Source organism: Pan troglodytes, chromosome 2, assembly GCF_028858775.2.
Source record: "Pan troglodytes isolate AG18354 chromosome 2, NHGRI_mPanTro3-v2.0_pri, whole genome shotgun sequence".
Taxonomy (NCBI): Eukaryota; Metazoa; Chordata; class Mammalia; order Primates; family Hominidae; genus Pan; species Pan troglodytes.
The window spans coordinates 73,455,100-73,482,500 of NC_086015.1; the positions used below are offsets into that span (position 1 = coordinate 73,455,100).

A 27,401-nucleotide genomic window follows, 5' to 3' on the forward strand; every position below is an offset into this window, starting at 1 on the left:
GTGTTTGGTTTTCTGTTCTTGTGATAGTTTACTGAGAATGATTGTTTCCAGCTTCATCCATGTCCCTTGCAAAGGACATGAACTCATCCTTTTTTATGACTATGTAGTGTTCCATGGTGTATGTGTGCCATATTTTCTTTATCCAGTCTATGACTGATGGACATTTGGGTTGGTTCCAAGTCTTTGCTATTGCGAATAGTGCCACAATAAACATACGTGTCCATGTGTCTTTATAGGAGCATGATTTATAATCCTTTGGGTATATACCCAGTAATGGGATTGCTGGGTCAAATGGTATTTCTAGTTCTAGATCCTTAAGGAATTGCCACACTGTCTTCCACAAATAGTTGAACTAATTTGCATTCCCACCAACAGTGTAAAAGCCTTCCTATTTCTCCACATCCTCTCCAGCATCTGTTGTTTCCTGACTTTTTTTTTTTTTCTCATTCTAAGTGGCATGAGATGGTATCTCACTGTGGTTTTGATTTGCAATTCTCTGATGACCAGCGATGATGAGCATTCTTTCATGTGTCTGTTGGCTGCATAAACGTCTTCTTTTGAGAAGTGTCTGTTCATATCCTTTGCCCACTTTTTGATGGGGTTGTTTGTTTTTTTCTTGTAAATTTGTTTAAGTTCTTTGTAGATTCTGGAAATTAGCCCTTTGTCAGATGGGTAGATTGCAGATTTTTTTTTCCCATTCTGTAGGTTGCCTGTTCACTCTGATGATAGTTTCTTTTGCTGTGCAGAAGCTCTTTAGTTTAATTAGAAACTGGATTATTCTTAAATGTTAAAGGTATGAGATTGTTTTTGTGGAAAAACAGTCCTTATCTTTTGAGGATACACACTGAAATATTTTCAGAAAAATAATATGATATCTGAGATGTGCTTCTAAACAATAAGGAGGGGAGAAATAGGGTACTAATATAGCACAGTTGGCCATGAGTTGATAATTGTTGAAACCTGCATGCTGGATACAGGAATGATAATCATACATTTTGCCTTTGTTTATGTTTGTATTTTCTCATAACACAAAGTTAAAACCAACAAACAGAAAAGCAAAACCTTTTCTTTTCTTTTATTTTTGAGACAGGATCACTCTGTCACCCAGGCTGGAGTGCAGTGGCTCAATCATGGCTCACTATAGCTTTGACCTCCTAGGTTCACTGATCCTCCCATCTCAGGCTCCTGAGTAGCTGGGACTATAGGCATGTACCACCACACCCAGCTAATTTTTTATTTTTATTTTTTTGTAGAGTCAGGGTCTCACCATGTTGCCCAGGCTGATCTTGAACTCCTGGGCTCAAGCCATCTGCCCACCTTCTCTTCCCAAAGTGCTGGGATTACAGGCGTGAGCCACTGTGCCCGGCTAGAAGTCTTTTAAAAAATAAAACCTTAATTAGAATCCCCGTCTTCTAGGCAAAGCAAAAGTTAGAAAGCCAGAACATGCTTATTTGTCCCCATCTCTCTCCCCCAGAGGTCCCACTGTATTTTCTAAGGCACTGGTAAGATGGAAAGAGAATGGGCTTTGGAGCCAATGAGAAGTGGAGGTACTCTTTGGGTCTGAAATTTGACATGTCACTTTGGTTCTCCAAGCTCAACTTTTCCATCTCTGGAAGGAAGCTAATAAAGCTAGGAAATACTTCACCAAGAAGCACTTGTGACTTATTAAGAGAGCTAGCATTTGAGCGGTAACTGGCATGATTTGGACCCAAATCCATCTGCCTCTTAAAATCCATGCTCACAACTACTACATCACACAGTCTTCTAGAGTGGCACCTCACTGTTTGTGAATTGGCTGTGGAGATTCACAGCCAGTAGAGACCTAGGTTCAAAAAAAATTGTTTCACTCACTGTAGGCAGTGAAACCTGTGGTTCTCCAAATCAAGCTTCCCTTGTTTCAATCCTTGCTCTCCCATTACCAGCTACATGACTGTGAGCAAGTCACCTGACCTTGTCAAGCCTCCATTTTTAAATCTGTAACATGGGTTAATAAAAGAATGTGCCTAGGGTTTTTTGTGAGAAATAAATGACATAATCACAACCATAGTGTCTCAGCTCTTCTCAATCCTAGTATATACCTCCCAACTCCAGAAGAAGAATATGACTAGTCTGTCCAAGCACCACATTCTCCTGATCATGACTCGTTTAGGTATGGGTACAGAATCCATGCTAGGTAAATGGGATCCTAGCAGGGGACTTTCTGCTGCAAATACTAAAAAGGAGGGTGCTCTTTCCTTTTGGACACTGAAGAAATAGGAGTCAGCCAGGAACTGTTGACCAATGTGGAAAAACGCAGAACCAAGTGATACACTCACCTGGGCCTGAAGCTACCCTGAGAAGTTTCAGTCACACCAGCAAATAAATTCTTCTGTTGGTGTAAGCCATTCTGAACTGATTAACAGAGTTTTTGACAAAGAGCAAATGTGCAATAAATGTTAGCTATCACTTGAAACATGAAAACAGATCAAATTTTTCCTGCTACCTTATATTCTGTTGCTTTGCTTGGGTTATTTCTTTTTATTTAAAGTTTTATTTTTTTAAATTACAGGTCATTTCAGATATATGCAAAAGCAGAGAAAAAAAGTATCACGGATCCTCATGAACTCCAACAATCATCAATTCATGAATAGTCTTGTTTGGACTATGTCACTCCTACTTATTTCTTTTTCCCTTTTCATTTATATTTTTCAGATCCTTTTATAGTGTTTTCTTGTGTAGTAGACACTGTTGGTGGCCTACCCATCACTCATTTCCCAATTATTCCACCCAGTGATGTTTATTTCTTAAGCTCTCTCATGCAGCCAGAGATATGGACCTGTTTGTATTTAAATCCCAGAGATGGACCTGTTTGGTCTAGGGGTAATTTCATTCCCCTGGTCAGTAACAGGGTCAGGAATGCAATAAATATTGGGTGTTGAAACATGAAAGGGACACTACTGGGGAAGGGAGATACTTATGGACAATTTTCTGCACTTAAGGAGCAGCCACAAAAAATTGTCTCTCTTTTTCCTTTGACTGCTATCCTGTCTGGATGTGATGCTCAGAACTGGAGAAGCTATATTTGCTACTAGTCTGAAGATGAAGCTATTACCAAAGATGACAGAGGACAGGCGGAATGAAGCTCAGACCTTAATAATATTATTGAGCGACTGAATCAAGCAAGTCGAGGGACTGCTCCACCTCTGGACTTGCTGTTCTGAGAGTTAAAAATCTGCTTCATTGTGTAAATCTGTTTGAGTCCAGGTATCTGTTAATTGCTGCTGAAAATAACCAACTTTGCCATCAATACAGACCTATGGCCTGTATAGTCCGAGTTTCAAAAGCTGAGTAAGGAATCATACTGGGATGATGTAACAAAGACACCCTAAAATACAGTGACTTCAACCAGAGAGAAGTTGATTTCTTTCTCATGTTAAGAGTTTGCAGAGGTGTTCCTACCAAATCCCTTTAAAAATAAAACCCATAAATTAATCTCACACATCTCACTTAGTGACATGGCTGCAACCAATTGCAAGGGAAGCTCGGGGATGTAGTTGTTATTCTGGGTGGCCATTTGCCGGTTCTATTACTACAAGGAAAAGGTAGAAATAAATATTGTAACATAGCTACAGTGGCCATAAGGCGTCATCAGAATGCAGGATAGGAAGTCTCAGCTAGAGAAGAAGCAGAGAGGGTTAATTTGATTTGGTTCAACTGACTCTTTAATTAAAACAACTCAGAAATGTAAGCAAAATTCAAAAGAAATGTTCTTAAGTGCCTCCCCACATGATTTAGCAGAACGTACTTACTTAGATATAGGTAAAACTACACATCCCTTTCATCTCTTCTTTTTAGGTGAATCCCAGAAGGAGCTCAGCAATCAGCAATACTTTGTTGGCCCAGTTTATTACCTTGTGTATGTGAAATAACTGAACTTCATTGATTTTCCTTGATTTCAAATCTCCTTTCCTCAGTTAAACTGCATGAGAGTGGTTTAATTATATTTTGCTCACTGGTCACCAGAATCCCATAGCAAGCCCCTACTTCACAAGATGATTATTAATCACAGTAATTCAATTTATGGAAAAATAAAGACAGACAAATAGAGAAAAATGATAGCGCTAAGAGCACAGTATTCTACAGCCCAGCTGAAATGGCTGTTGATAAAGGTTTTGTATAGTTAAGATACAAGCGAGACTTTGATTTAGCGGCAGCAGGTTTTAAATGATGCATGAGAAGCCACCAAAGCAAATCCCTTTCTCCATGGTCCCCTCAGGGTCAAGTACCTTGTTTCAATTATAATTTCACCAAATTGCTGTGTTGCAGCGAATGTTTCAGATTAACAGCAGCATAGCACAGTTCTCTGTGGGACAGAATCAGAAAATCTAGTTCAGAGGTTTGTTGAAATACACCCCAAGACACCCAGATGCAAAACACATTAGAGACTCCAAGATGATGGGAATATTTTGGATTGGTATTCTCCAAAGAGATTACTTTTGCAGAAAACAAGTTTATTATTTATGGTGGTAAATAAGATTTCTCAGTGCAGCCAAGGAGGTTTCTTGCAATTACATTGAGAAGGCACCACAGTGCAGTCCATTATGGAAATCATATTTCCATTAATAGAGAAAGCTTTTGTTTTGCCAAAATGTGTATTTCTTTTTAAAGCATACTCATGATGAGTTTGGAAGGGGATACTAAAACGTTTGGTTTGTCTTTTCATTCCAAATGACTCTATTCCTTGGAGAAGCATTTTGTATAGTAAAACACCATTTTGCAAGTTCTACTTCAAATTACCAGTCCAGTTTTTTTAATTTAATGCTTTATTTGAGAAGAAATAATTTCAATTCTAGGTGGTCTTTGGTATGTCCAAAGAACAAAGACAAGGTTGAGGGTTTTATTTAAAAAGAAGAATGTTACTTGTGGTCTTAAGAGAAAGTTCATTGGTATTAGTAAAGCTCTGGGGAGCTGGTAAGCTCCAATTGGTGGGCAATGGCCACAGGTAAATTAGTCCTAGAGTTGCAACAAGTTATCTCAGCAGCTGTAGACAAAACTGGTCTCAGGCTACAGCAAGCAGTTTCAGTAACCAGGCTCAAAGAGAACTACATTCCTTGGGCAATGTTATGTGTCCAAGTACTTTTTCCCCCTAGCTTTTCGAATCTGTTTTAGTTAGGCATGACAAGAACTACCCAATTCATATGATCAATTTGCACAATTATAATAAGAGAATCAACATTTTATGTAAGCACTTAGGCTAAATAAGTAGTATTAAAACCATCCCACATGGCCGACAGGCTTGAAACAATAGAATTTAGTCACATAATGATTACCTGCATCAGAAATACTGTCCACCTAGGTAGTTTCCTAAGTGATTTTTGCCAACACTCTAATTCTACACGCAGTAAACACAAACTGTAAATGTTAAGAAATTGCCCATGGCATAATAGCTATCTTCCAAACTTCTCATATGTTAAGGCTACTTTTTTTCTAATCATTTGAAGTTACAGAGAAGGTAAGATTCTTTCAAGGGGTTTGGTGAGTTCTTTTCAAAGTTTTATTCCTTAGATAATACCTTTGTAATCAAATAGACCGGGCTAAGTCCCAGCCTCATTCCTTGTCAACTGGATAACTTCAGAAAAGTGTTTTAACTTCTTCAAATGCTAGTTTCTTCCACTATAACATGAGGATAGTAAACACTGACCATGAAGGGTGACCATAAGGATTAATGAGATAAGGTGTGTAAAGATAGCCTCACTCATGGCAACGGTCACTGCTCAGCAAGAGAATGTAGCCCTTATCACTATATTGCTGAGATTTTATTAACTAACCTTTTGCCCTATTAATTTCATGACCCCTTTTAAAAATAGGTAAGTGTCAGAAGAAGATCCTATAATGTCAATGTGTGTCCTATAAAGGTTAATTAGGACTCCAAGATATCTCAAACTTAATTGTTCATATGCCCATTTAATGATTTTCTCTCTATTTTCCTTTTTTTCCCCCCAAAATACATGTCTCTTTTCTAAGCTCTAAATGAAGAGCATGTGACCATTCCTCAATGAGCTCCGTTACATGTTTTGGATTGTTTGGTTGAGAACTAGCTTGAGTACTTTTTAGACAAATTGTGGTCATTTCACCATCCACTCTCTTCTGACTCAGAATATGGAATTTGTTCAGTGCGTTTTCAAAAAATCCACATTTCTGTTTCAGGTAAAGAAAAACATCTGTGTTGGGCAGAAGTATTTCTCCACTTCTAGTAGTCTCAGGTACTAAGGTCCCGACTGACTCCAAAGAGTTATTGCCTCTCTATAGATTCCTTTGGGGGCTCTATTTATTCTACTTTCTCCCCTCACTGGTAAAATTTGTCTTTTTTTTTTTTTTATAAAAGAGAACTTGCTTTTACTTGCAAAGATTATTTGAGCCTCTTTGACAGCTAGAAATGATCCTTCCATGGAAAGTCTTCCACTGGCTTCCAAAGGACTAAAGCTTAAATTTGGGAATTTCTTTTTCAGGTTCATTACCAGAATTTCTAGAGTAACTTCACTTCCAAAAACAGAAAGATCAAGGATAGCATTTACAGAGCTGAAGATCTTGTCACTAAAATGAGAGACTGTGAGTTCAGCATGTCCAGCCTTCCTTGTTAGCTGTTGTTTATGTCTGATGATATTCTCTGCAACTTTTTTTTTCTTTGCATGTTACAGATGCAGCTCCCTGGGATTCTTGTTGGATATATCACATCTTTAACATCTCCACCCTCATTCTTAATATCTTGGAAGTGCCTCTTCACTAATGTGGCCAATAATTAATCACTAAAAAGGCCAAACGGAAGACCAGCAACTACAACTGTTCTTTCAAAGCTTTGGATTCCTTGACATTCAAAACTGATGCCCTTTGGATGTTTCCACTTCTGGCCAATGCACCAAAATGTTACAGTTTTGCCAATGCACCACAATGTAGCAGTGTCTCATAGCCAGTAGCCCGAGATATCACCTGGAAGTTCTCTGTTTCACTACCAAGAAAGTTAAGGAGTGTGGACACCAAGGGTGAGGTTGGAGCGAAAGTTTAATAAGCAAAAGAAGAAAGCTCTCCGCTGCAGAGAGGGGACCCGGAAGAGGGGCTGCCACCAGTCCAGTGTTAAGAGGACACCCCATGGGGACTTGCCATGGGTCAAATGTTCAAGTATTACCATATTGGGCATATTGGGAGTAGAAGGCTCCAAAGGACCAGAAGTTTTATCCATAGTGATGGCTGTAGTAGCATATCCAAGGCTTCAAGTGAGTCTTTCTTTTTTTTTTTTTTTTTTTTTTGGCTTAGGGGGTGGAATCTTATTTTTGACTAATTCCCTCTGGGCATTATTTCTAAAGAAGAGAAATTTAAGATCTAACTTCCATATAGGGGGGTTATGCTCATTAATCCCACTCCTTATGATTGTAAATTGAAGAGAAAGAATGTTCCCCAAAGGAATGAAGGTTGGAGGAAAACCTTTAGCCCTTCTTTTCAGAAGTAATTTATCTGACAAGGATGGCAGAAGACCAATTATTGGACTCTGCTTTCTTTGGCCTTCTCTCTTCCTATACTCCATACCTCCAGCAAGCACTTATGTATTCTTGGGCTTGACAAGGGTGAGGTCAGGTGCAATCTTCTATCCAGCTGATGGCTCTGTCCACTCTACCAAGTCAACTCTTCCCAAGTTTAGGCTCCAAAGTCCAGTTACAGGGTTAGAATATAATAAAGCCCATTTCGATTTCCAGTCTAAACTGCATTCTACAATTTGGCTTCATTGGCAATGCAGCACGTATCTGAATCTCCATCTCACTCCTCGTTCTGAACTTGGAGATTTGATTATCTCCCACAAACCCCATACCTCATATGGTTTTCATATAGCCATCTTGCATTTGACCCTAATTTACCTCTCCAGCCATATCGATCTCTCTTTTATTCATCCAAGTATATATACTTTTATTTTCCCAACATCCTTAGGTTTTTGTGTCCATTGAAGATTTAACTGGTGGCTTATAATCCATCCATGTGGGCATTCACAATGTTTTTTAATAATGAGTTTAATACAACTAATATAATTTATGAAACTCTGTCGTTGCTGAATATGACATAAAAATTTAGGTGAAAAGCAAAGTAGCTTTGGGCAAGGGGTTGAAGAAGTGACCCTACACAAGGTTTAGTCAATAAGGAGAAAACCCAGTAAATCCAACAAGAGAAGGCTGCTTCTACTAGCCCCACTTCTAACAAATGTTATTGATCTTTTAAGGGTTTGCGCTTAGGCTGCCCAGGCTTCTCCCATCCCAGCCGTATCCCATCCTGCCATGTAACTTGTCTTCTCCCTCTTTTCCAACCTTCCCTACACAATTCAAAAATTAGAGATGCCCTACCGTCATCCAAGTTCTCTTCTAAACTGCAAATGCCCAAGGGATGGTAAAGCCCATCAGTGATTTATGCAATGGTCTGAATTACTTGCTCTCCTCTGTTTTCTCATCTTCAGCCTGGTCTTAGCTCATGTATTGCTACAGAATCTTGAATACATGTGACAGAAACCTGTTTTAGCAAACCAAAGTTAATAAGAAAGAAAGGAAGAAAGAAATGTATTGGAAAGGCTTTAGATAGCTCCCAGAATTAAAGGCAGAGTGAACAATACAATTCTGGTAGAGTAGGAACCAGGGTATATCTGGGGAAACTCAGCAGCATGAAGTTACAAATGGTCATTCCAAAACTACCATCTGATGACGTTGAGTTAAGTTCCTGAGTATTGCTGCTCACTTCTTCATATTACTGTTCTAGTGTGTGTTCCAAGGGGAATTGGGGATGGTTCTGTGACTGACAGTTTATTAAAATCCCCAGCCCAAAGGAAGGAAAGCTAGGGAAACAGTGGAGTTCCTGGTACTTCATCTATGAGCATTTCTGCCCCAAAAGCTACAAGTCTAAATGCTACATATATTATTACAAGAGCAAATGTTGAACACTGCAAAAATCAAAGAATTACAATTAGAAGATATGTTCCAATACCTTGATTGCTTTAAACACTGGAACATTGCTGCCGATCTTGTGTGCTATTATTCATCCATTCAGTCACCATTTAGGTATCCTAAGCACATGCCACACAAGGGGCAAGAGTGAACAAGATAGACAGGGTTCCTGCCTTCATAGAGACTACTGTCTGATGTGGAAGAGGGACTGTTTAACAACCGCTTAAACCAGGGATAAAATGCTATCAAAGGGGAAAGAGAGGATGCTAGGAAAGCCTATAGACAGAGCAATTCATGTGGTCCAGGAATACTAAAGGCTTTGGGAAGAAGTGGCTTTTAAGCTTAGACCAAAAGAATGTGTTTGAGGGAAAAAGAAAATGTCTTGCTGTTGGTTCCCAAATTACACAATACACAGCAACGTGACCTCCGGTGTGTGCCCTTACCTCTTAGGGCCACAGTTCTTAATCTATAAAACAGGGCCAGGTTATTATTTACCTCATTAGTGCTGTTGTGAGGATCACAGTCTGAGGTGTCATAAGATAATTTCCTGACCTGTGTTTATATTTTTTCTTTTTCTTTTTTTTTCTTTTATTATTATTATACTTTAAGTTTTAGGGTACATGTGCACAATGTGCAGGTTAGTTACATATGTATACATGTGACATGCTGGTGTGCTGCACCCATTAACTCATCATTTAGCATTAGGTATATTTCCTAATGCTATCCCTCCCCCCTCCCCCCACCCCACAACAGGCCCCAGAGTGTGACGTTCCCCTTCCTGTGTCCATGTTTTCTCATTGTTCAATTCCCACCTATGAGTGAGAATATGTGGTGTTTGGTTTTTTGTTCTTATGATAGTTTACTGAGAATGATGATTTCCAATTTCATCCATGTCCCTACAAAGGACATGAACTCATCATTTTTTATGGCTGCATAGTATTCCATGGTGTATATGTGCCACATTTTCTTAATCCAGTCTATCATTGTTGGACATTTGGGTTGGTTCCAAGTCTTTGCTATTGTGAATAGAGCCGCAATAAACATACGTGTGCATGTGTCTTTATAGCAGCATGATTTATAGTCCTTTGGGTATATACCCAGTAATGGGATGGCTGGGTCAAATGGTATTTCTAGTTCTAGATCCCTGAGGAATTGCCACACTGACTTCCACAATGGTTGAACTAGTTTACAGTCCCACCAACAGTGTCAAAGTGTTCCTATTTCTCCACATCCTCTCCAGCACCTGTTGTTTCCTGACTTTTTAATGATTGCCATTCTAACTGGTGTGAGATGGTGTTTCATTGTGGTTTTGATTTGCATTTCTCTGATGGCCAGTGATGGTGAGCATTTTTTCATGTGTTTTTTGGCTGCATAAATGTCTTCTTTTGAGAAGTGTCTGTTCATGTCCTTCGCCCACTTTTTGATGGGGTTGTTTGTTTTTTCTTGTAAATTTGTTTGAGTTCATTGTAGATTCTGGATATTAGCCCTTTGTCAGATGAGTAGGTTGTGAAAATTTTCTCCCATTTTGTAGGTTGCCTGTTCACTCTGATGGTAGTTTCTTTTGCTGTGCAGAAGCTCTTTAGATTAATTAGATCCCATTTGTCAATTTTGGCTTTTGTTGCCATTGCCTTTGGTGTTTTAGACATGAAGTCCTTGCCCATGCCTATGTCCTGAATGGTAATGCCTAGGTTTTCTTCTGGGGTTTTTATGGTTTTAGGTCTAACATTTAAGTCTTTAATCCATCTTGAATTAATTTTTGTATAAGGTGTAAGGAAGGGATCCAGTTTCAGCTTTCTACATATGGCTAGCCAGTTTTCCCAGCACCATTTATTAAATAAGGAATCCTTTCCCCATTGCTTGTTTTTCTCAGGTTTGTCAAAGATCAGATAGTTGTAGATATGTGGTGTTATTTCTGAGGGCTCTGTTCTGTACCATTGATCTATATCTCTGTTTTGGTACCAGTACCATGCTGTTTTGGTTACTGTAGCCTTGTAGTATAGTTTGAAGTCAGGTAGCGTGATGCCTCCAGCTGTGTTCTTTTGGCTTAGGATTGACTTGGCAATGCGGGATTTTTTTGGTTCCATATGAACTTTAAAGTAGTTTTTTCTAATTCTGTGAAGAAAGTCATTGGTAGCTTGATGGGGATGGCATTGAATCTATAAATTACCTTGGGCAGTATGACCATTTTCACGACAGTGGGGTGTTAAAGTCTCCCATTATTATTGTGTGGGAGTCTAAGTCTCTTTGTAGGTCACTAAGGACTTGCTTTGTGAATCTGGGTGCTCCTGTATTGGGTGCATATATATTTAGGATAGTTAGCTCTTCTTGTTGAATTGATCCCTTTAGCATTATGTAATGGCCTTCTTTGTCTCTTTTGATCTTTGTTGGTTTAAAGTCTGTTTTATCAGAGACTAGGATTGCAACCCCTGCCTTTTTTTGTTTTCCATTTGCTTGGTAGATCTTCCTCCATCCTTTTATTTTGAGCCTATGTGTGTCTCTGCACATGAGATGGGTTTCCTGAATACAGCACACTGATGGGTCTTGACTCTTTATCCAATTTGCCAGTCTGTGTCTTTTAATTGGGGCATTTAGTCCATTTACATTTAAGGTTAATATTGTTATGTGTGAATTTGATCCTGTCATTATGATGTTAGCTGGTGATTTTGCTCGTTAGTTGATGCAGTTTCTTCCTAGCCTTGATGGTCTTTACAATTTGGCATGATTTTGCAGTGGCTGGTACCAGTTATTACTTTCCATGTTTAGTGCTTCCTTCAGGAGCTCTTTTAGGGCAGGCCTGGTGGTGACAAAATCTCTCAGCATTTGCTTGTCTGTAAAGTATTTTATTTCTCCTTCACTTATGAAGCTTAGTTTGGCTAGACATGAAATTCTGGGTTGAAAATTCTTTTCTTTAAGAATGTTGAATATTGGCCCCCACTCTCTTCTGGCTTGTAGAGTTTCTGCCGAGAGATCCGCTGTTAGTCTGATGGGCTTCCCTTTGTGGGTAACCCGACCTTTCTCTCTGGCTGCCCTTAACATTTTTTCCTTCATTTCAACTTTGGTGAATCTGACAATTATGTGTCTTGGAGTTGCTCTTCTTGAGGAGTATCTTTGTGGTGTTCTCTGCATTTCCTGAATCTGAATGTTGGCCTGCCTTGCTAGATTGGGGAAGTTCTCCTGGATAATATCTTGCAGAGTGTTTTCCAACTTGGTTCCATTCTCCCCGTTACTTTCAGGTACACCAATCAGACGTAGATTTGGTCTTTTCACATAGTCCCATATTTCTTGGAGGCTTTGTTCGTTTCTTTTTATTCTTTTTTCTCTAAACTTCCCTTCTCGCTTCATTTCATTCATTTCATCTTCCATCACTGATACCCTTTCTTCCAGTTGATTGCATCGGCTCCTGAGGCTTCTACATTCTTCACGTAGTTCTCGAGCCTTGGTTTTCAGCTCCATCAGCTCCTTTAAGCACTTCTCTGTATTGGTTATTCTAGTTGTACATTCGTCTAAATTTTTTCAAAGTTTTTAACTTCTTTGCCTTTGGTTTGAATTTCCTCCTGTAGCTCGGAGTAATTTGATCGTCTGAAGCCTTCTTCTCTCAGCTGGTCAAAGTCATTCTCCATCCAGCTTTGTTCCGTTGCTGGTGAGGAACTGCATTCCTTTGGAGGAGGAGAGGCGCTCTGCTTTTTAGAGTTTCCAGTTTTTCTGCTCTGTTTTTTCCCCAACTTTGTGGTTTTATCTACTTTTGGTCTTTGATGATGGTGATGTGCAGATGGGTTTTTGGTGTGGATGTCCTTTCTGTTTGTTAGTTTTCCTTCTAACAGACAGGACCCTCAGCTGCCAGTCTGTTGGAGTTTGCCAGAGGTCCACTCCAGACCCTGTTTGCCTGGGTATCCGCAGTGGTGGCTGCAGAACAGCGGATTTTCGTGAACGGCGAATGCTGCTGTCTAATCGTTCCTCTGGAAGTTTTGTCTCAGAGGAATACCCGGCCGTGTGAGGTGTCAGTCTGCCCCTACTGGGAGGTGCCTCCCAGTTAGGCTGCTCAGGGGTCAGGGGTCAGGGACCCACCTGAGGAGGCAGTCTGCCCGTTCTCAGATCTCCAGCTGCGTGCTGGGAGAACCTTCAAAGCTGTCAGACAGGGACATTTAAGTCTGCAGAGGTTACTGCTGTCTTTTTGTTTGTCTCTGCCCTGCCCCCAGAGGTGGAGCCTACAGAGGCAGGCAGGCCTCCATGAGCTGTGGTGGGCTCCACCCAGTTCGAGCTTCCCCGCTGCTTTGTTTACCTAAGCAAGCCTGGGCAATGGCGGGCGCCCCTCCCCCAGCCTCACTGCCACCTTGCAGTTTGATCTCAGACTGCTGTGCTAGCAATCAGTGAGACTCTGTGGGCGTAGGACCCTCAGAGCCATGTGCGGGATATAATCTCCTGGTGCGCCGTTTTTTAAGCCCATCGGAAAAGCCCAGTGTTAGGGTGGGAGTGAACTGATTTTCCAGGTGCTGTCTGTCACCCCTTTCTTTGACTAGGAAAGGGAACTCCCTGATTCCTTGCACTTCCCGAGTGAGGCAATGCCTCGCCCTGCTTCGGCTCGTGCACGATGCACTGCACCCACTGTCCTGCGCCCACTGTCTGGCACTCCCTAGTGAGATGAACCCGGTACCTCAGATGGAAATGCAGAAATCACCTGTCTTCTGCATCGCTCACGCTGGGAGCTGTAGACTGGAGCTGTTCCTATTCGGCCATCTTGGCACACTCCTCTTATGTTTTTTCTTTGCTCATGATAGTGTTGGTTACTGAATGAGACTCAATTATATAATGATCATTTGTTACCTATCAGGACTTTTTTGGTTATAGATGAATGAACCCCAGTATGAAAATCCCTCAGTAAAAAAGGGAAATTTAGAGAGGTTATTTTGATATTTCACATAACAGTTAGGCAGTAAGAATGGCAGGGAGGAAGCAGGTCTTGGAAAGGAGGTACTCAGGGGCTCAAATGCAGCCAAGACACTTAACTCTTTCTGCCTGTCAACTTCAATTTCTGGCTCACTGACTTTTCCTATAAGGAGGAAAACTTGGCCATGGCAACTCTCAAGTTTCACCTTTCACAACTTCAGTCCCTGGAGAATGAAAATCTCAATCATTAGGGCCCCACATTCAAGAATCTGATCCCAGAGAAGGGCTTCAGTTGACCTTGTTGGAGTCAGATACTCACCTCTGGATAAACTAGCAGTCAGCAGAAAAGAGGGTACTAGAGTATAAAACAGTGGCTCCTACAGCAACCAGCGAAAAAAGGTTTAACAGAGCCATTCTCAAAAGAAGGAGAAACAGGTAGAGCCAAGCAGAAAATCCCACAAATGTGGGCTAGATCCTTTTTTTTTTTTAATGCAAGTTCCTTCTTTAAAATGATGCTAAAGCTGCAACTAATTGAATAAACAAAGCACACAAATTCTTTTAAAAGCTGAAATTCTGTTTGGGGACAAAAATCATTACCTGGGTTTCAGAAATCACTGAGCACACATTCATTAGCTTTGCTCATGCAAAAGTTTCCCTGCAGACCTGTAGTTCAATGCCCCAATCTAATTCCTTAGACTCTAGCTTTCTTTAAGGGGTAGGGAGTAGGGTGGGGGTAAAAGCTGTAGTGCGATAGAGTATTTAAAAAATAACCCTAAACAGGCATTGTTGCTGAGAGCTTCTCTGTGGCCCTAACTAAGAATATCACAGAACTTAGTAAACTAAGTTGGGAATTACGAGCCATGCCCTGGAGACCTCTGAAGTGTGTCTGCTCCCACACTTAATGATCAAAACCACACTCCCACAAGTGACTGTTTTGTGAAGATGTCTAACAAGAAGTGAGAAAGAGGAGAAAAAGGGAGAGGAGGAAGAAAAGAGAGAGGGGGATTGGGGAGAAAAATGAAGGAGACAGGAAAATGACAGCAGTCTGACCTGCGCAATGCTGTAACATCTTCCTTAAAAGAGCATGTTTCATGTGAACACTTCAACCTGTGGAGATTTTTCTAGAAGCTTACTGATGCCAATTTCCTTTTAACTGAAGAATCAAATCTTTCACCAACTGTTCCTAAAATGTATTAGAGGGGGCAGGAAGTACATCTTTCATCCAGGGACTGTCAAAGTGTGGGGCTTGTGCCACTGCCTGAAATGACCTCGGGTGACCCCCATAGGGGTGCCTAAATAACATCGCATCCCAGGGTAAACCGTTACTCTTTTTTGGTTCACTTTTAACCCCTCTGAATTAATATGTGACAGTGTTTTGCACTTTTACATATTTATTACTTCTCTAACACCAATTCTACCCCCTGTTGTACAGAAAGAGCAGACACTCGGCTAGGCAGGAGGACCTAGATAGAACTGAGTAACATTGGTGTGTTTCATTGCATTGAATATCCCAATAATGTTCAATTTTAGGCTAGGAATATCGGTCTTCCTTTGAGAGTAGGCATGTAAAACTGCTTCCTAAAATTTTTTTTGTAGTTCAAAAAAGGCAGTAAATTGAAAGAAAAATATCAACAGTGGTGGTACCAGATGTTCCAAAAGTACTCCTAGTTACTAAGTATGTATGTTTCTAGGTCCATGGGTCAAAAGCAAGACTCCATGTTCCCAACCCATGTCAGTGTGAGAATAACAGTCAAATATTTTAGGTAAGAAGAGTGTCTGTGGCTTCTAAGGCCTTTGCCAGAGCTTCTTGGATTTTAAAATAAATCTTAAGAGCTGCTTCTTTCCTTCAGTCCAAGATTGTATTTTCCCTTATGAAGTGCTTACACTGATGATAATAAAGATTATAATGATTTAGAATCCCATAGAGGTTTCCTCTGAAAATCTTTAGTTTAAGAAGATATTTTGGAGTCTGTGATAGAAAGAATGCCAAGGTTCAGGATTTGACTAATGAAAAGCTTAAAATGGATTGCAGAACTGCCTCACCTCCTATTAATGATGAAACACTGGAAAATATGGGACGATATTGGGAAATGGTCACCAAAGGGACATTTCCCTACAATTCATGCTGGGAAACTTCATGAGGAGAAGACACAGAAAACCTGGAAACTGCTGGTGGAAAAATAGTTACGGATCTCTTCGCCAACTTCTAAAAATAATAAGCAATAAATGTTAACCAACTGTGGACCCTTATAGTTATTTTTAAAATCAACAGAAATAAAATGGAAGACTTAATTTCCATTACGATGACCTTATCAAAAGCCCCAAATTATTTTATTTGAAAGAAAATGTCACTTAAAAATAAAAACCAGTCACATTCAACAAATAAATAATGAAACCAGAACCCTGCTCAGTGAGGTTTTTGTCGGTTCAGCTTGCCGATTTTGTTCTCCCTGAAATAAAATACATCTTAGCTTGCTTTCCCCTTTAAACAAAAAATCACAGCAACTGCATTTATTACATTCTCCTGAGTCTTTGGTCTTGCTTCTTTATTTGAATTTCTCTTCTTTTTTATGCACAGGTCTTTAAAAAATTACCTCAAAGCTTTTTGAGCAAGGCGTAGGATGTTTTGAGCAAGGGATGGGAGGTTAAAATAAATCTTAGTGCATTTATTTAGTAGATTACAAATACAAGGAGTGAAGAGCAACAGAAGAATGATTTAACAGTTCAAGACAAAGAAGTGGTCATAAGCCTCTGTAAGACTGAATGCCTGGTCAGATTCCCACAGGGGCTGGATGGGGAAGGTGGAGGCCTGGTTACAAGACCCAGTGCATTCTAGAATTCTACCAGGTGCTATTATATATTTGTACCAGGTGCTATTGTTACAAGACCTTTGGGGTGTTGATTTTCTGGCCAGAAACCTCTGTGGCCTTTGCTCGAGTTCTTGTCCTGTGTCCAGGAAGACTGAGGTACACAGACAAAAGGAGGGTAAACAAGATGAAGAGGAGATTTATTAAGTGTTAGAATAGCTCAGAGGAGACCCGCAGTGATTAGCTCCTATCTGTAGGCAGGTCATCCCATCAAGTGTTCAGCTCTCAGCAGAGAGGAGTCCCTGGAGAGGGTTGCTACTTTCTACAGCTGATGTTCCTGACTCTCTGCAGGTCCCTGAAGCTCTTAGCAGAGAGGATAGCTCCTCTCTGCTGCTGGTTGTCCAGTCATCTCCAGTTATCAGCAGAGAGGATAACTCCTCTCTGCAGCTGGTCCTCTCATCGTCTCTCCATCCTCTCTGACCTCTGCCCTGCTCTGGCTGAACCTGAGGCTTTTATGGGCCTCAGAGGAGGGGAAGTATGTGCTAACTCGTCCATGGGCAGCCATGGGCAGGCCCAGGAAAAAGCACCATGAATTCTCCCTCCAGTAGGCAGGGCTGGCAGCTCAGTTCCCAGGCTTCAGGTCTGCCCCAGCCTGAAGGTGGAGCTTCTCTGGGCCCCCCCACCTTCTGCCCAGGAGGCTTTCTGCCTCCTATGACCATCCATGCCACCCAGGCTGCTGGCACCAAGGTGCACCTGCAGGCCAGCTCCCAGCTGTCCTCAACCCCCCTCAACTTCCCCTCCCATGCTCCTCTATTACCAAAGTCCTGAGGGGCCAGGGCAGCAGGGGGCTGGCATGTCAGCACTGCCCTGTGGGTGCATACACCCGGCTGGGCTGTGACAGTGGCTGGGCTTGGCCCCAACTCCACTCAGAGATTGGAGTGGGAGCCAGGAGTTGGGGGAGGCCAGGCAGCTGGAACAGGCACCTCAGAGCCTGCAAGGGCAAGTGGGGCCTTTGAGGCCCCCTAAGAGTGCAGGGATGCCTGGATCTACAGCCCCAGCTTGCACAGCTGGAGCTGCACCAGGGTCGGGGCTCCTGCCTACTTTGTGAAGCAGGAGGCCCAGATCCGCACCCAGGACTTGGGTGGCTGCAGCCCTGCTCAGGAGAACAGGCTTCCTGCCTACTCTCAGCTCCCAGAAGCAAGGGGTGCCTGGGTTGCAGCCACAGCTTGGGCAGCTGCAGATGCAACTGGGGAGCTCCCACCCCACTAACTTGGAAGGGGTAGGGCTCCCGCTTGTCCCTGGTTCCTGCTGGCTCCATGGAGCATGGCACCTGGCCCAGCCCCCTCACAGCCTGGGGTTGGGGATCCAGGTCCTTGCTGGGTCTGGGCCAGCATCCAGGGCAGGGACAATGTTGCTGCAAGCTCCCCCTGTGGCCCTGGTGCTTGGGGCGACCCAGAGCTCCCCTTCACCTGGTGCGACGCAGCCCAGCCCCATCATGGTGGCCCCAGGGCAGTGGGCTGCAGGTGTGGGCCTCTCCACCTCCCTGTGCCCTCCCTGCAGTGGCCAGTGTGATGGCAGCAGCCACAGCAGATGGCCCATCGCTGCCATCACTATTATGTGTTTAGCATCTCTGTAACACCAATACATGCAGATATATGTATTCTAGAATATAATAATTACAGACGATTCTAGATTGAGATACAATGCATTCTAGAATACAATGCATAGTGGTGGTGCACATACACATACATTGGCTACATGGGGCAGTTCAATAGAGCAATTGCATGTAGTTGCCATGTTGGGCATAAAGAGTCTTGCTTTGAATTTTTCCCAAGTTGGCTGGAAATCTGGTTATTGTTGTTTTTAATATGAAACATCAGGTTTCTAACTGTTGCCAACTAATTCAAAACATTTATTTTTATTATTTTCCGTAAGTTGTTGGGGTAAAGGTGGTTTTTGGTTACATGTGTAAGTTCTTTAGTGATCTGTGAGATTTTGGTGTATCCATCAACCGAGCAGGATACACCACACCATATTTGTGGTCTTTTATCCCTCGCCCCTCTCCCACTCCTCCCTGCAAGTCCCCAAAGTCCATTGTATCATTCTTATGCCTTTGCGTCCTTATAGCTTAGCTCCCAAAGACATTTTTTATAAAACACTATATGGACAAAAGAAAACATATTTGTAAGTTAGATTTGGCCTGTGGATTGCCGGTTTGAATCTCTGCCAGGTAACTAAGCCATTAAGTGTTGGGAATTGAACCTATAACTTCACTCTGGAGTGAGCAGAAGGGGATTTACATTGAATCTTGGAAAGAAAAGGGGGGAAAATGTGTATAAGGAGAAGGGAGAGACAGTGGCAGACATACTACATGGGGAGGAAAGCATAAAAGAAGCCCCAAAGCAGGAAGGCTCAAGGCATGTTGAACAAACACTGAAGAGATTAGTTTGGTTAGAAGAGAAAACCCATACGCTGATGTGAGGCAAAGTAGCAAATGTTAAGAAGCAATGTTTGCTCATTTCTGCTTGCCAGAATAATTTCACAAAGCCTCTGACTCTGTGAAGATATGCAACTCTCCAGAAAGATGCTTTGAAAAGACAAAACAGGATGAATAAAAGACAAAACACGCCCCTGCCCCCAAGGTCTCTTGTTTGAGTCACTATATTCCTTAAAAGATAAATTACCCTAGACCTTGCCTTTCTCTACACTTAAGATAACGTCTGACAGGGTCAGTGATTATGCCTCTGTAATTTATAACCAGATATACTCTTACACCCAAACCTTGATGTGATTTCTGAACAAATCTGATGTGATTTTGCGTGTACTGAATCTCTACCACCTGTACTTGAGCACACTGGGCTGAAATACTGTGCTGGAGCAGTCTCATAGAACCTCTTTAAATGGCTGATCCCAGACTATAGGCCTGAGTCTATAGTCCCCAGTAAGGCTTCTGAATAAAACTAACTTTAAATCTTCAAAAGCTTTTTTTGTTCCTTTAGATGACACTGAGAAAGTTAGAGATAAGGCGTGTAAAGCAAATGAAGGATCAGATACATAAGGATCTTAAATATTAGCCAAGAAATTTGAATTTTATTTCATAGGCAAGGAAGATTTGGGGGTCTAGAGATTGGGTTTTCCAATAAAACTAACCCAGCCTATCTGGAAGAGAAAGAGACTACAGGAGAAGAGACCGGTCAGGAGACTCCACTATCTCAGGAGAACTGGTGGAGGCAGGAGGAATGGAAAGCTAGTGAATGAGAACCTGAATTTAGGAGGCTGTCCAGGGATGCTGAGGCAGTTGGAGTGCTAGCCACATGAGGATGGCCCACAGATAAGGCTCAAGGGAGAGGATTCACGGAGAGAGGAAGCATGAACCTGGGAAGATGAATACCCAGTATCTATGTTTCTTACAGCTTACTTCAAAAACCTTGCTAAATTGAGAAATCACTACCCTTGAATTTGTGATTGATCTCAAATAAAAATGCATTCTATTTTATTTGTATTATTGTATGTATCACCTAATTTAAATGTGTCCATTGTAAAATTTCATCTCTTCAACCAGATTACGTTTTAAGAGGAAAAAGGAAAGAAAAAGAAAGAGAAAGAAAGAAAGAACAAAAGAAAGAAAGAGAAAAAAAGAAAGAAAAAAGAAAAAAGAAAGAAAAAAGAGAAAGAGAAAAAGAAAGAGAAAGGAGCTTTGGAGTAGATATTGCCTTGTAAGAGTGGTTAAAATGGAGCCCTGTTAAGGATCTGAGAATTGCCTGAAGGCTCTTTCCAGTCCTATAAGTAAATAACACCAGAGCTTTTGTCCAAAAATTCATTTTATAGCCAGAGAAATTGAAGGCCCTCCAATTCAAAATTCACCTGACAGCTATCAGCTGCTTTACCATGCAACCAGAGCTTGGCTCTCTGAAGGCTTCACATCATGTTAGAAAGATGGCACCAATTAAAAATGCACCCACCTCAGAATCCAGAGATAAACTCTAACTTCTATGGTCAACTGATTTTCTTCAAAGGTGCCAAGTCAATTCAATAGGGAAAGCATAGTCTTTTCAACAAATCATGCTGAGACAACTGGATAGCCACATGAAAAATAATAAAATTGGACCCCTACTTCATATCATATAGAAAATACAACTAAAGGCATAGACCTAGCTATAAAAGTTTAAGGTATAGGCCTGGCACGGTGGTTCACACTTGTAATCCCAGCACTTTGGGAGGCTAAGGCGGGTAGATTATGAGGTCAGGAGTTCGAGACCAGCCTGGCCAAAGCAGTGAAACCCCATCTCCACTAAAAATTAGCTGGGCATGGTGGCGGGTGCCTGTAATCCCAGCTACTCAGGAGGCTGAGGCAAGAGAATCACTCGAACCCAGAAGGCAGAGGTTGCAGTGAGCCGAGATCACACCACTGCACTCCAGCCTGGGTGACAGAGCGAGACTCCATCTCAAAAAAAAAAAAAAAAAAAAAAAAGTTTAAGATATAAAACTCTTCAAAGAAAAGACAGTAGTAAATATTTGTGACCTCGGGTTAGGCAACAATTCCTTAGATGTGACACCCAGCACAAGCAGTAAAAGAGAAGGGTGATACATTGGACATCATTGAAATTTTTTAAAATTTTGTGCTTCAAAGGACACTATCAAGAATGTGAAAAGACAATCCACTGTCTGGGAGAAATATTTGCAAATCATATATCTAAAAAGAAACTTATATCCAGAATATATAAAGAACTCTTATATCTTAATACAATGACAAATCAATCTAAAAATGGGTAAAAAATATGATAGACATTTCTCCAAAGAAAATATATAAATGAGATATATGTATATAAAATGTATACATATATAAATGAGATATATGTATATAAAATGTATACATATATAAATGAGCCAATCTAAAAATGGGCAAAGGATTTGAATAGGCATTTCTCCAAAGAAAATATATAAATGAGTAGTAGGTACATGAAAAGATGCTCAGTCTCATTATTCATTAGGGAAATGCAAATCAAAACCACAGTGAGTTGCTACTTTATACCCACTAGAATGGCTGTAATAAAAAAGACAGATAATAAATGTTGGCAAAGAGGTGGAAAGAAACAAGAACCTTCACACATTGCTGGTGTATATGTAAAATGGTGCAGCCACTTTGGAAAAGTCTAGCAGTTCCTCAAAAAATAAACATAGTGTTGCCATATAGCCCAGAATTCTATTCCTAGGTATCCACTGGAGAGAAATAAAAATATGTCCATCCCAAGATATGCACACAGATGTTCACAGAAGCATTTTTCACAAGAGCCAAAAAATGAGAACAAGCCTAATATTCATCAACTGATGAATGGGTAAATAAAATGTGATTTATCCACACAATAGAATACTATTCAGCAATGAAAAGTAATAAAATACTGATAGAGCTACAACAGGGTTGAACCTCAAACACATTATTATGAGCCAGTCAGAAAAACCACAATCTTATGATCCCACATATATGAAATGTCCAGAATAGGCAATCCAGGGAGATAGAACGTGGACGAATAGCTGTCTAGGGCTGGGGTAGCTGGGAGGATGGGAAGTAACTGCCAATGGGTATGGGGTTTCTTTTTGGGATGATGAAAATATTCCAAAGTAAGATTATGGTGCTGGTTGCCCTAATATGATTACACTAAAAGCCACTGAATTGTATATTTTAAACATGAACAAACATTTTAAATGAGATGATGGTTTATAAATTATATCCCAATGAAAGCTTAAAAAGTTTCATCTATCATGTGCTGCATGAAGTTTTCAGCACTAGCCAGACAGGGTCTCTTAATCTTGTTAGTCTCTTTTCTTTAAGATCTTTGCATCAGTTCTTCTTTTTGTCATGAATGCCTTGATTCTTTCTACCACAAACTTGCTTCTCTTATCTTCCAAAACAGCTTCAAGTTCCTGTCTCTCAAACATGCCAGGCTTGTTCCTATTTCAGGCATTTGCAATGGTGCTTCCTTCTACTTGCAACCTCTCTCCCTTGCCTCTGCAGGACTGCCTCCTTCTCACCACTGAGGTTCAACTCAAAAGAGAGGTCTTAGACTTCCATAGCTTCAGCAGCCCTCAGTCACCACCTACCTCTCACTGTATTTGTGTCATGGCAAGTACCTAACAGTAGCTTCTGTCTTGGTTTCCATATTCCCATTTGTATTTGTTTGCTTGCTTGCTAAAGGATTTACTGTGTATCTTCCTCACTAGATCATATGTTCCCTGAGGACGGGAGCTCTGTCACAGCTGTCCCCACCACACCAGGCCTATAATAAGAGACGTTGGTGGATGCCTTTAGGGTGAATGAAGCACAAGATAAGGTTGCTTGCTTCTGCCCTAGTAATAGGATGAAAAAGAATGAAGCCTTTTCCCTCTCCAAAACCCCACCCTCATTCATCCCCACCTCCTCCAAGAAGGAGCCAGAATTTCCTTAACAACAATTTTTTGATGCTAAAAACCTCTCCCCGAGAGACTGATTCCAGAAAAATAAATTTCTCTTCACCTAAAGGTGCAGCACCAGCTCAATGAAAATTGTTTCAGTAAAACTAGTCTCAAGAAAGATCAATAGGAGGAAAGAGAGAAAAGCAACAAAGACTAACTTGCACTTCCAATGCAAGGAAAATCAAAGCGGAGTCTGTCCCAGGGGAGTTCAAACAATAGAAACAATAGGTCGAGAAGCCATGCAGCGATTACTCAGACAAAATGAAGATCACTCCAGGAAAATGAAGAAGGGAATGAAGCATAGCTTATTGTGGAGTTTGTCCTGAAATTTATTGCTGACTCTATGAGAAGAACTGCAAAGCATCTAGCCCTTCAGTATTGAAAGACGGAAGGAAGGAAGAGAAAGGAAAAAAGAAAGAAAAAGATAAGATGAGAAGAAAATGTTTTAAAATAAAAAAGCAAAAGCATTTCCTCACCTAATCTTCTTCTGGATAAAAGAGCTAGTGAGAGAATCAACACAAAGAAAATGACACCTATTTGCAATTAAAGAAAACTTTACATAAAAGCACATATTTTATTCTATTTCCTGAACTTCTCTTCTGCAAAAAGAACAAAAAGAGAGAAAAAGAAGAAAAGAGACAGGGTTAAAGTTACAAATACAAAACCAATCAAATGATGCTGGCTTCCTTTTTAACCTAAGCACCACACAGTCAATCAATAAAATGTCAAAAGGCTTTCACAATTTACCTGTTACACCATGAGAGACATCACATCCAAATAACTTGCTGATATGCAAGCCTCCAGCTAGATTCACAAGAGGAATGAAGACCAAGTTCAGACACAGCAAAGCAACTCACACCACTGCAACCAAGTCTCCAGGTATGAACATTTGAAGACCAGTAGTAACATATCTCAAAGACCACTAAATTATTTAGGACCATCATTCAGGAAGTGTTGTCATGCTCAAACAAGCGGAGATCAGAGATTATACCTAAGCCTCCTCTTCCCCCTCCTCCGCCGTACCCCCGCAAGTACCAAGACAGTCGGCCAAGAACAAGTTTAGTATCAGCTTATCATAGGCTCTAGTCTTAGCCTTGCAATTACATCCTGCCCTGGCAGGAAGCTGAACCTGGCAATCAAGATTCCCTCTCATCTCTGTTTTCTATATCTTGCGTGCTTGGGGAGGCGGCAGAGCATGTGGTATGACCACATGCAGAGTGAAAGTTTGCAAGACCTGCATTTGAATCCTGATTTTGGCATTTCTCCCATGTGAGCTTGGCAGCTCACTTCACCTCTGAGGGCCTGTTTCTCACTGGTGAACAAGGGCCAGCGATCCCTCTTTAAAGGGTTATGAACATCTAATAATTCCTGGCAGCCAGTAGCTTGCTCAATAAGTGTTAGTCCCCTTTACACAGTAAAATTATTAGCTAAACAGAAAACCAGCATTCTAACCTGAGCAGGTCTCTTTGATTTGAGAAAAAATACATGCTTTAGTTTACATCATCTGATTGTATTTTGTGGATCATTACAGACTGTTTGTAAATCCTTCTGGAAGAAGGCATGAGATATATCTGATACAAATATACATTCTTGGAGGAATTGAGGGACCTTGCTATGTGCATAAATTCATAGCCTGCCCTTCTGCGACCCTGGAAGAAACCATTTTGTCAGGGAACCACTCATCCCTAATTTACCTGATTTGTAATTTCAGAGTTTCATAAAGTGAAGGCACAACTATAATTACCCTTAGTGCTCCATTTAGGCGGTCATAATTTTTGACAAACTCTAATGCTTGGCAACCTAATCTTCTAGCATGTCTGGAATGTCTTGTATGTCTGCTTAGTTATTTGCAAGCTTTCTAAATAGACCTCTACCACTTCACGGCTGGTAAACGTTTCCAGTTACATTTTAGTCCTCTTGTCGGTCTTCTAAGCATGACATATACTCTATATTTTATGTATGAGTGTTTCAAAGATGAGGGATAATTCTCAGCAACCATCTCTGTATCTTCAGTCTCAGGTGCTCCATTAGGATTCTTAAGAGACTGGATGAAGTCATGATCAAAGCAAGAGCTGTTACTTGAAGAACTGGCAAACTTAAATATTATCTTACAAGCAGCCAACAATGCACATTCTTTTATACACAATCAAAAGCACAAACTCACACTCACATGCATGACTTTTAGCTTAATTTCCAGTTTAACATTTAGAAAAAGGGAACTGTTGGCCAAATAAACTTGTCAATTTATCAAATTAAGAGGGGAGAGTAGAGTACAGTGTAAGGTCTAATCTTACTGCCTCAAGTATTTGAAAGGTTGAGTCAAGACTTACAAACTCAAAATGCTGCTAAGAGCCAATAAGGCAGATAACATAAGTGTATAATCAAGGCCACGTGGGAGCAATAGGGAGTGGTGGGGCTTACGGCAAACTGGAAAACCATCCCCCGCCTTAATCATTTAAAAAAATATATTTTGCTAGCCAAACAAAACACACTGTGAGCTGCATTTAGACCAGGTCTGGCTGCTATTTGAAAATTCCTAGTTCCTGGAATGGAAGGTTAGGTACAAAGTAAGGAAACATTTTAAGGTCCCAGAAGTTTGACCACTGTATCCAAGTAGATCTCTCTGGTTCTCTACACCAGCACTCCCTTTATTCGCCCTTCTAGCATTTACAGCCTCTGTAATGAATTGGCCTCTTTATTTGCTTACTTCTTTAGAATTCTCTCTCTCTCTCTCTCTCTCTCTCTCTCTCTCTCGATTATAAGCTTCACGAAGGCAGGGGCTGTGTTTATCTTGCTTACGGTTATCATCAGCGCTAGCCAGGGTGAGGGACATAATTGGTTCTCATAAAAACTGCTGAATGGATCGAGCAAGGAGTACGATACGTTTTGTCATCCTATGACATATCTTGTTCATCTTGGGACCCCAAGCATATAGTAGTACAATAGTAATGATAAGTACTTGGGTACAGTAGTGGGGTGCAATCATAGCTTGCTACAGCCTCAAACTCTTGGCCTCAAGCCATCCTCTCACCTCAGCCTCTGGAGTACCTGGGACTACAGGTGTAAGCCACTGTATTCAGTTAATTTTTTAAAAGAAATTTGTAGAGACAGGGTCTTGATATGTTGCCCAGGCTGGTCTTGAACTCTTGGCATCAAGTGGTTCTCCCACCTTGGCCTCCCAAAGCACTGGGATTATAGGCATGAGCCACAGCACCCAACCATGATAGTATTTCTTGAATGAAATTATTGGTGATCATGTTCAACCACGAACGGTTAACCACAGGGAGGTGGTTTATGTTGGGTGGGTCCAGGGTCTAGAAATAGATGTGGTCACTAGGCTGAGGAGATGATTGGGCACGAGATCCAGCTCTGCAAGGAAATTCAGTAAGACAGAAAATAGCAAGTTTTATGAATACTAATAAAGCATGACTAGTAATCTAAGCAAGTTGCTGGCATCAGGGATGTCTGCTGATGGCTAAAAATAGAGAATCCAGAAAGGGTCAGTGTTCCCAGATAAAGGTATGTGGTCTGCCTCAAGTAAGCAACTGATAATAGAACTACAATCATGAGAGCCAAAGGCTGAGTTCACACGTGTGGGAAGAGGGGTGGTAGTCAAAGTCACAACAGAGAATAGGCACTAAGAAACAATCAGCTGGGTGCGGTGGCTCATACATGTAATCCCAGCACTTTGGGAGGCCAAGGTGGGTGGATCACCTGAGGTCAGGGGTTTGAGACCAGCCTGACCAACATGGTGAAACCCTGTCTCTACTAAAAATACAAAAGTTAGCTGGGCGTGGTGGTGGGCACCTGTGATCCCAGCTACTTGGGAGGCTGAGGCAGGAGAATTGCTTGAACCCGGGAGGCAGAGGTTGCAGTGATCCAAGATCACGCCACTGCACTCCAGCATGGGCAACAAGAGTGAAACTCCGTCCAAAAAAAGAAAGGAAAGGAAAGGAAAGTAAGGGAAGGGAGGGGAGGGGAGGGGAAGAGAGGGGAGAGGAGGGGAGGGAAAGGAAGGAGAGGGGAAGGAAAGGGAGGGAAAGGGAGGGAAAGGAAAGGAAAACAATCTAGGCACCCAAAATGTGTTTAGCATTCTAAAATTCCAGAAGTGGTTGCAAGGTATAGACTTGGTCGCAGCATCCAGGTTGAAGCTCAAGTCAGGCCCATAGTGTTGGTTGGTGTTAAGTTCCCTAATAAACTACAACCCCACTAAGGACACACTGAATACCAATTCCTGAGGGAATACACTCCTCTTTACTGTAGAGACAAGAACTCCCAATGCTGCCTTTTGTCTTGAATGACTGCA

At 41.3% G+C, this 27,401-nt stretch overlaps 1 protein-coding gene and 1 pseudogene across 2 annotated transcripts in view; both read right to left on the reverse strand.

The window, feature by feature from the left end:
* The window catches only part of FRMD4B (FERM domain containing 4B), a 373,681-nt gene that overhangs the window by 298,137 nt on the left and 48,143 nt on the right, over positions 1 to 27,401 (reverse strand). The window lies entirely within an intron of this gene.
* Positions 1,098 to 18,244, reverse strand: LOC100609736 (RNA-binding protein 43-like; annotated as a pseudogene).